Source organism: Mandrillus leucophaeus, unplaced genomic scaffold, assembly GCF_000951045.1.
Source record: "Mandrillus leucophaeus isolate KB7577 unplaced genomic scaffold, Mleu.le_1.0 Scaffold12, whole genome shotgun sequence".
NCBI lineage: Eukaryota > Metazoa > Chordata > Mammalia > Primates > Cercopithecidae > Mandrillus > Mandrillus leucophaeus.
In genome coordinates this window covers 7,196,282-7,206,420 of record NW_012100320.1, presented here as the reverse complement: position 1 = coordinate 7,206,420, position 10,139 = coordinate 7,196,282, and positions in this window count along the sequence as shown.

The window sequence follows — 10,139 nt, the reverse complement described above, 5'->3', positions numbered from 1 at the left end:
AAAGAAAGAAAGAAAGAAAGAAAGAAAGAAAGAAAGAAAGAGAGAGAGAGAGAGAGAGAGAGAGAGAAAGAAAGAGAGAAAGAAAGAAAGAAAGAAAGAAAGAAAGAAAGAAAGAAAGAAAGAAAGAAAGAAAGAAAGACAGAGAGAGAGAGAAAGAAAGAAAGAAAGAAAGAAAGAAAGAAAGAAAGAAAGAAAGAAAGAAAGAAAGAAAGAAAGAAAGAAAGAAAGAAAGAAAGAATTCAGTAGATGGTTCCACAATAGATTGGCACAGCTGAGGAGGATTAGTTAAGCTGTGCTTAAAGAGCATATAAGAGACATATGAGACATGGTGGAAAGTTTGAATATTAATACAATTGGAGTCTCAGACGAGAAAGAGAGAAGAATGGAGAAGAAGTGGTACTTAAAGAGATACAGAAATAATGACTAAGAATTTTCCAACAATGCCAAGACATCAAGCTAGAGATTCAAGAGTACTACAAAGTCCAAGCAAGAAAGAAAATAACACCTAGTAACATCATTGTAAATCTTTGAAAATTACAGATAAAGAGAATATTCTTTAAAGGAGTCCATGGGGCCAGGCATGATGGGTCATGCCTGCAATCCCAGCACTTTGGGAGACTGAGGTGGCAAGATTGCTTGAGTCCAGGAGTTTAAGACCAGCCTGGGCAACATAGGGAGAACTTGTCTCTACAAAAAAGTTTACAAATTAGCCAGGTGTAGTGGCACATGCCTGGTCTGTAGTCCCATCTACTTGAGAGGCAGAGACAGGAGAATTGCTTGGGCCTGGGAGGTCGAGGCTTCAGTGAGCCACTACTGCACTCCAGCCTGGGTGACAAAGTGAAAAAAAGAAAAGAAAAGAAAAGAAAAGAAATGAATCTATAGTGAAAAAACACATACCTTCAAAAGCACAATAAAAAGATGAAAGCCAGAAGACAATGGAATGATATCTTCAAATTTCTAAAATAAAAATAATTGACAATCTAGAATTCTATACCCAGTGTAAAAACTTTCAAAGTGTATGCAAAATAAAGTTATTTCCAGACAGGCAAGAACCAAGAGAATTCAGCACCAGTAGACATGCATTAACATAAACACTAAAATGAGTTTCTCAGGCAAAAGTAAAATGACCCCGGATGGTCAAAAAGGAAACGTAAGAAGGAATGAAGAACAACAGACAGGGTGAATATGTGGGTACATCTAAATAAACTTAGACTTAACAAGAAAACAATGTAATGTGACATTCAAAATATATACAGAACTAAAATGTATGACAATAATAACACAAAAAGAAGGGGAATGAGTTAAAATGTTCCAAGCTTGTGGCATTGTCCAGAATTTACAAAAGTACTACTTTGTATTAGATTCTGATAAGTTAAGTAATCTATGGCAATCTCTAAAATAATAGTAACAGAATGTAAAACTGACGAGCTAATGGGGGAGATGGAATAATGAAAAATAACTTATTAATTCAAAAGAAGGCAAGAAAAAGGAACATAAAACAGGTAGGAAAAATAGAAAACAAATAGTAAAGATGGTAGATGTAAAACCAAACTTACCAACCAAAGAACTAAATACTCCAATTAAATGTAAATGAATTAAATACTCCATTTAAAAGACAAAACTTTTTTTTTTTGAGATGGAGCCTTGCTCTGTCACCCAGGCTGGAGTGCGGTGGTGTGATCTTGGCTCACTTCAACCTCCACCTCCCAGGTTCAAGTGATTCTCCTGCCTCAGCTCCCGAGTAGCTGGGATTACAGGTTCACGCCATCATGCCTGGCTACTTTGTGTATTTTTTTCAGTGGAGATGGGGTTTTGCCATGTTGGCCAGGCTAGTCTCAAACTCCTGACCTCAGGAGATCCACCCGCCTCGACCTCCCAAAGTGCTGGGATTACAGGCTTGAGCTACTGTGCCCGGCCAAAGTTTTAAGACTGGATTTTAAAATGCTATGCTGTTTACAAGGGTCCTTAAATATTAAGTTGAACTACATTAATGTGCTGACAGTCAACCATATTTGACTTATAAAAATAGCAGTTTCTTATAGTTCAACCTAAAATGAAGGCATAGTGAAGCTGAAAGTAAACGGATAGAAAAATATACTCTGTGAACTGTGACCAAGAGAAAGAGTTTAAGGCAAGAAGCATTTCTAAGCATTTAAGAGAGACATTTCATAATGATAAAAGTGCTAGTCCATCAGGAAGATACAACTTTTCCAAATTTTTATGTATCTAATGCCATAGCTTCAAATTATACAAAGTAAAAATTAACAAGAGAAATAGACAAAAATCACTATTTTAAGGAGAGACTGTAGTATACTTCTTTCAGTAACGGATGGAACAAGCAGCAGCAAAAAAATCTGTAAGGATATAGATCTGAATAATGTAACAAACAACATTCACCTAATCGCATACACAGAAGCTATGCTATCCCTAACATCGATAGAAAACACATTCAAGTGTACACGAAACATTTATCAACATTGATCACATGCTAGCCCATAAAGCAGATTTCAACACATTTCAAATTGTAGAAATGATTCAAAGTTTGTCTTTTGACCACAGTGGACTAAATCTAAGAATCAATAATGAAAGAATAACAGGAAAATTACCAGATGTTTGAAAACAAAGCATCATGCTTCGTATAATGCATAGATTTTAAAAATCACAATAAAAATGAGAAAATAGTTTGAAGTGAATGCTATGATAAATATTATATATCAAAACTTATGGAACTAAAGCTGTGCTTAGTGGAAAATGTATGACTTTAAATGCCTATATTAGAAAACATGAAAGGCTGAAATCAATTGATCTAATATTTATCTCAAGATACAGCTAAAGCTATGCTTAGAGAGCTATGTATAGCCTGAACTTCATGTATTAGAAAAGTAGAAACGCTGAAAGTCACTTATGTAAGTATCTATCCTAAGACATTAGAAAAAGAATGGCAAGCTATGCAAATAGCAAAGAAAATAATAGTCAGAAGGAAATAATAGAAATAAGAGCAGATATTAATGAAATAGAGTATAAACAACAAAGGAAAATCAACAAAATCAAAAGTTGGTTGTTTGAAAGACTAATGAAATTGATAAACTTCTAGAAAAACTAAGCAAGGAACAAAGAGGGAGAGCAAAAATCATCAATATGAGTATTGAAAAGATAAATATTAATGAATTTATACAGGTTATATAGCAGAATGGTATGAGTGCACCTTCTAAAATCAGACTGCCTAGAGCTTTGGGGTTTAAAATAGAATTAATAGTATGGAATTACCTATGATAATGTAGAATTAACCTGTCTGACAGTTTTGGTAAATTCTTGGTCATTATCTTTTCAGATATGACTTTTGCCCTGTTTCCTCTTTTTCATTTTTCTGGGACTTCAACCAACCACACATGCTTACACGTGTGTGCTTGTGTGCATGTGCATGCTTTCTGAAGGTCGTCTCCTCAGCCCTTGTCCGTCCTGGCCACACTTTCTGCAGGCTACCGGGCTTGGGTTTCTCCAGAGGTGCCCACAGGTTATGTTTGTCCTGGGGTGCAGAACAGCTGCAGTTGAACAGTTTTGCCACCGGCAAGGGCTCCTGTGCACATGTGCAGGACTGTGCATCTGGGTCAGAGGCTCCTGAGTGTGAGGCAGTCCTGGGCCCTGCCTGCTCTGCTTTGATGCTGTGTGTGCAGGTTCGGGCTGGAACAAAGCAACTGGGGCATGTTCATCTGAAATCACTGTCTAGAGAGCAGAGACCCAACCCAGGCTCCTCCTCATAAACTAGAGGTCTTCCTAGGGTGCTGAACCAGGGGTCTGGAGTCCCCGGACCTGAGGGACAAAGAGCAGATGACTTGCTGTGGGTCTTGCTCATCAGTGTTTACAGCTATCAAGAAAAGGGCCCTCTTTCCTTCAGCAGCCCCCCTACCCCCTCTCCATCAGAAAGGAGCAAGGGAGGGCATCACAGCGTTCCCAGGAAGCCCCTGGGGAGTCCTAGGGTAGAGATCAGCCCGAAGGCTGTTTCTCCAGTCACAGCCGAAGCTGTGCCCAGAAGGCCCCAAGTCTGGCAGCAAGAGTGCAGTGCTGCTGATTGGACTCACCTTGGAAGGCAGAAACAGGATGCTGCTTCCCAGGGAGCAAGGGGGAAGAGAGCCAAAGGGAGGAGGAGAGAAGAGAGTAGGGAGAAGGTAGAAGGGCTGAAAATGGAAATGGGTAGGGAACAGAAAATGGGGTGGGAGTGGGCAAGACAGAAGGCAGGGAATGAGGACAGGGGAGGGAAGAAGAAAGGAGAGGGAAGCAGGAAAAGAAGAGCTCGGTCCTCATCGCTGCCACCCACGCCTTTCATGTGCTGCCTCAAGACAATTTGCATTTTGCCAGGGATGGTGCCTGGAATCCTAAAGCATGAAGCGCTCACGATGGTATTTCAGGCACAGGGCTCTCAAATGCAGGAGCCTGCCCTCAATCCACATCTTGGAGGCCTTGAAAAGCTTCCCTGCCTAGGCTTAGGATTCGCTCCAGGAAGCCAGAGCCTACCCACTGGCAGCTGAGAGCTAGAAATGGGAGAAGCTTTTCTTGTGTGTTTTCAAAAGGCTTTGCTCTTTCAAAACAACTTCTTTTCAATGAGGACCTTGTAAACCACAATTACTCTCAAAGGATAAAACTACCTCCCTGCAGCCCTGTGTTCCAGATTGCAAAAACTTATGCCTTATGAGGGCACATACAGTTTGAGGAATATCATTTCACAGTCAGGACAATCAGATTAATAATAAATCATCATCCGGCATGTATGGTTTGGCTCAGAGGCCATTCGGGGAATGGGGATTCAAGGCAAAAGAATCTGGCCTAATGGTTTTTCCAATGGTCCCAGTCCTGTGTTTTCACGATTCTGGCCCTCAGAGACCCCCGTTTGCTCCTCAGCTCGCCAGACCTTTAGCGACCACCATCCTCTCCCTGGGCCCTCAGACTCTAGGACATAAGCTGGTCTGTGGCCTGAGAGGCTGGATGGAGGACGCAGTCCCTTCTGTCTGGAGGAGGAGCAGTAAAGCACTGCCCAGCTGCAGAACACAGCACTCCAGCCTGGCCACCAGGCGGCAAGGCGAAGGTGGATTTCCAAGTGGAAGGCAGTGAGAACTATGTTGGAATCCACCTCCAGAGTCACGGATTTTTTTTTTTTTTTAATGTCTTTTTCAAACACATACTTTGAAAAAATATCTAAAGGCAGGGGAAATTAATTAGGGCCCTTTGTGCTGGAATCGCCTTCCACAGCGTTCCTTCAGCAAGAGAAGTAAAAATAGAACCTGTGAGAGTTTGAAAATGCACTGCTCACAAAGATCATATTTAAGAGGCCAGCTAGGCATGACTATTCAAATAGGAAGAATGGAGCTAATTATTTCCACCACTGCAGGGGGGAAACAGTGGCCGTCTTCTTGGGGTCGTTGGAAACAGCCTGAAAACTGGAAAAACCCGTAGGAGGCTGGGAAGAGAAGCCTTTCCAAGGGACAGACCCTGCTTGTGCCCCTTAGAATAATCATCACTTTTGTCCTAACTTTGTTACTGATGAAGAGTGAGGAAACCAGGAAAAATGAGTGGAGAAAAGGAAAGCATTTGGAGGATATTAAAAATCCCTCCTATTTATGCAACAACTTGACTGTTTTTTTTTTTTTTTCCTTAACACATTTTCCCGTTCATTTGCTCCTCAACTAACCCCCAGGAAGTAGGCTTGGCAGGCATTTTCATTTTCTACAAATGAGAATGCTTGATGAGTCCAAAGTTACACAAAGATGTCACTGGCAGGCTGGGTAAGGCCCAGAGGTCAGGTGGTCTGACTCCCACCTGGCAAAGTTTCAGTGTGACACGGTGGCATGAGTGTGGGCTTCAGAGCCAGGAACGTCTGAGATGAGGTCTGGGATTAGCCACTTACTGGCAAGTCACTCCTGCTCTCAGCCTTGGTTTCCACATCTGTAACATTTTTCCTGGGACCTTAGGACCTAAATAGGTTCCTTTTAGGGCTGTCATGAAGATGAAGTGAAATGATTTGTCTGAATAACTCAGCACAGTGCATGGCCAATAAAAAGCACTCAGTCAGCTGTTGTTACCATGGTTATCATTGCGCTGCGTGATGAGGACAACAGGAGAACATTCTGGAGAAGGGAAGGATAAAGCAGCCATCAGAAACACTCCACACAGAGGCATCCAGTGTCACAGCACAAGTCCTAAAGCAGGAGTCGTGCGACCTTGGGTAAATCATACAATCTTTAAGACTCCATATTCTCATCTGTAAAATAGGCATCGTGATATCTTCCGTGACTGAGGCAAGGCCATGTGTTCCCCATACCATTTCGGCTTCCTGGGTTCACGGTAGAAATGACGTTTTACAACTCCCTTGTAAGATCAAGAGCCCTGTAACGATCATCCTTTGTAGCCATTGTCATTGCCATCATCATCGACATCATCACCATCCCCCACTCTGTAATAGCACTTTACAATTTTCACAGTAAATTTCAACATTTTATTCCATTTCATTCTTACAGAAATTCTGATTCCTAGTTTATAAACAAGAAAACTAAGTTTGAAGACAGCAAATGACTTTGCCCACTCTATGGAGGGAGAAGCAGGACTCGAACACAGGACCCTTGCCTCCACATAGCAGTGCCCCTGGGTAGCACACTGGGGCACCTACAGACTTGCCCTAAACAGACACGTTTTCCTCCGTGGCCTCTCCTCTCATTCCAAGTTAGCCCCCTGGCTAGCCTCTAGGGAGGTAGGTGGGAGCAGGGGGATTCTAACTCTGGATGAACTGGGCAGGGCTGACTCCCAGCAGGGCTACCTTGCTGTGTTGGAAGCAGAGTGATAGGCAGCCCCAGAGCCCTAAGTAGAGCCCGTATGAGAGGCAATGCCAAGCTTTGCCATGGCCTGGGGTGCTAAGACAGACCTGTCCAAAGCACATACTGTAAAGACACCCAGAACAAAAGCTGTTTGGCCAAAGGCATCAGGCATGGGGCTCCTTGCACAGTGTAGGGTAGTGAGAGCTGCTCACCTTGGCTATGGAATGACCTCAACCCTGGCCACAAACGGACCCTTAAAACCAGGCACAAACCAGCTCCAAACCTCAGCCACAGGCTGACCACAAACCCAGTTACAGTTACCCCACCTAGAGACTGACTCCAAACATGAACTGTACTTGAATATTGACCCCAATCCTCAAAGGCTACAGCTCAGTGCCGTGATCTAACCACTCCCTGACCACAGACTGATGTCTAACCCTGGCCCAAGATTGGCTTATTATACCCTGGCCAGATTCACCCTAGAACAGCAGCTCTCAAGCATGTGCCATTGGTCATACAAGACAGAGGGGACAGGTGGGTCAGCCCAGTACATCTTCTCTTAGCACACTTAGACCCTCATAGGGTTGGGGAAGGAGACCCAGGGTCATCTCTGTAAATGCATATATAACCAGAATTGTGCAATTTGGCATTTCATTTCTGTCTGATAATACTTGGTACCTTCCTTATATTACCATATTTCAATTGTAAGAAGCACATTTGAACATTTCTGCAACCAAGGTGTGTTTATAATCAATGAAGCCTTGTGAGTTTCTATTGGCCTGGTGGCTGCTGTGATGTTGTTGTACATGTAGGAATCTGTCCATGGCTCTTCATGTCATTGGCGCTTCAACTCTGCACTGTTTTTCATGGTTGGTACCATAGGTATTCAGTTCAATTACTGTTTAAAGTATCTTTTTAAAACAACAGCAATGTGGCTTTTTAATTGACAGTCACTCAGCCATTTCTAAGCAGGTATAGTACTACCTTTCAGAACTCACATTGGCAAGTAAAAAAAGATGACTTAAGCCGAAGTGAGGACAAAATCACATTCTGCTTACTAACCTATTTCTTTTTTTCTCATTTTAAGGTGCTAAACTTACACCTCATGTCCACTCAGTAACAAGTGTTGGGACGTAGAGCACAGCCTCACTCAGCTCTGGAAGGTAATACAGCCCATGAGGAAGTGAGCCAGTGGCCTTTGCAACTGTGGATCTTGAGCTCTGCTCTCAGCAGATTTCAGGTATAACCATTTGTTAACTATACTGAAGGCGTGTCCTTAAGAATAAAGTGTTTGAATTAAAAAAGCTGCTGCCAGGGGAAAAAAAAACTATTATTTGACATTTAAACAAAAAGGTACTATGCTCAGAGAAAGACATGGTAAGAGGGCAGTAGATGGCAATTTGATTTTAATGGAAGAAGTTGGAAGAATGATAATAATTTTCCCATTTTTTTCACAGTAACAACTGAATGTTTTACAAGACCCAAGAAACGTTATAAGGAGAGTATAAGAAAAGTATAGATGATTTCACTTATTACCCTAGTTACAACTCTTCATAAAATACTAGTAAATTATTTTTAAAATAGCAAATCATGACTAAGAAGAGTTTATTTCAGGAATTTAAGAATGGTCCAATATCAGAAAATCTGCCTGTGTATTTCACCACATTAATAAACTAAGGGAGAAAAAAATCACATGATATCTCAACAGACGCAAAGAAAGGTATTTGAAAAGTTCAACATCTCTTTATGATGAAAACTCTCAGATACTAAAAACAGACAAGAACTTCTTTAACTTGAGCATGGCTCTCTACTAAAATCCTACAGCAAATATGCCTAAGAAAATGTTTAAAATTTTAGATATGTTCTTCTTACGTTTACGTGCAAGGCAGGAATGACTACTATTATTCAGTGTAGTACTAAAGGGTCTGGCCAATGCAATAAAATAAGAAAAAGAAATGAGGATTGTAATATAACTATTGTAATGGAAGAGATAAAGCTACTAATTGTGGATAATATCATGATCTACAAATAAAAACTAACAATCCCACACAACTTATAGAACTATGAAAAATAGTTCTTCAAGAGAGCTGGTTAGAAGATCAACCTAGGTAATTCATTAGCACTTCTCTAAAATAGCAATAAATTAGAAAAGTAGAAAATAAACCTCTTATCAAAATAGCAGCAAATTTACAAGTCATCTAAGAAAGTGTAAAATTAAGACATTTGTGGATCAAATTGTAAAACTTTACAACAAAGATAAATACTAACTGGATGCAAAAGGTAAATCTAAAAAACTTATAGAAGACATACTAAGAATAGTAAGACAATCCAAGAATATCTCTGACTGGGGGAATGCTTTTGTATGCAAGGCTCCAAAGGTATAAACTTTTAAAGGGAAAAGTGATTATTTGTCTACATCAAAACTAGCATTTTTGTTCAATAAATAATACAATGTGCAAAGTTAAACGATAACTTGGGAGAAAACAGTTTAAATGAATAAAACAGACTAGATCTGAAAAAAGACATAAGAAACTCTCACAAATCAACAAGATGACACAACCAATGTCAATCAAGAAACTTAGCTTTGAGAGAAAAATGTAAGGAAGCATAAGAGCTAATACACAATAACATTTATGTCAGTTAAAAACATATACACATAAAAGCACTGTATATTTCCCACGTCTCGAAGAACAGACATTAACTATCTAAAGACATGTATTAAATACATTGGAATTAAATATGGTTCATGCTTGGACTGAATGAGGAGGGGAATTAGACTAGTTTGGGGGATAAAAGCAAAAAGTAAAACAAAACAAGATGGGGGATGTATTTTCCTATTGCGGTCATAACAAATTTCCACAAAATTAATGGCTTAACACAACACAAATTTATTACCTGACAAGTGCTGGAGGTCAGAAATGCAAAATCAGTTTCACTGGGCTAAGGTCAGCTGTCAGCAGGGCTGATTCCTTCTGGAGGCTCTGAGAAAAAACTGGCTTCCTTGTCTTTGCCTTTCCTTGTAGTGTCTGCCTGTATTTCTTGGCAGATGACCACTTTCCTCCCCTCTCTAGCCAGCAGTACTGCTTTGTCACATCTCTTCCTCTGACTCTTAGCCTCCAGCCTCCCCATTACAAGAACCCTTATGATGGCCTTGGGCCCACCCAGATAATCCAGTATCATCTCCCATCCTTCTCTTAATCACATCAGCAAAGTCTGTTTTGCTGTATGAATTAATACATTCCCAGGTTCCTGGACATGGAGATGTTTGGGGGCCATTATTCTACCTACCACAAGGACCTTGCATGGATAGATGATGATGGGATCCCATGCATCCAA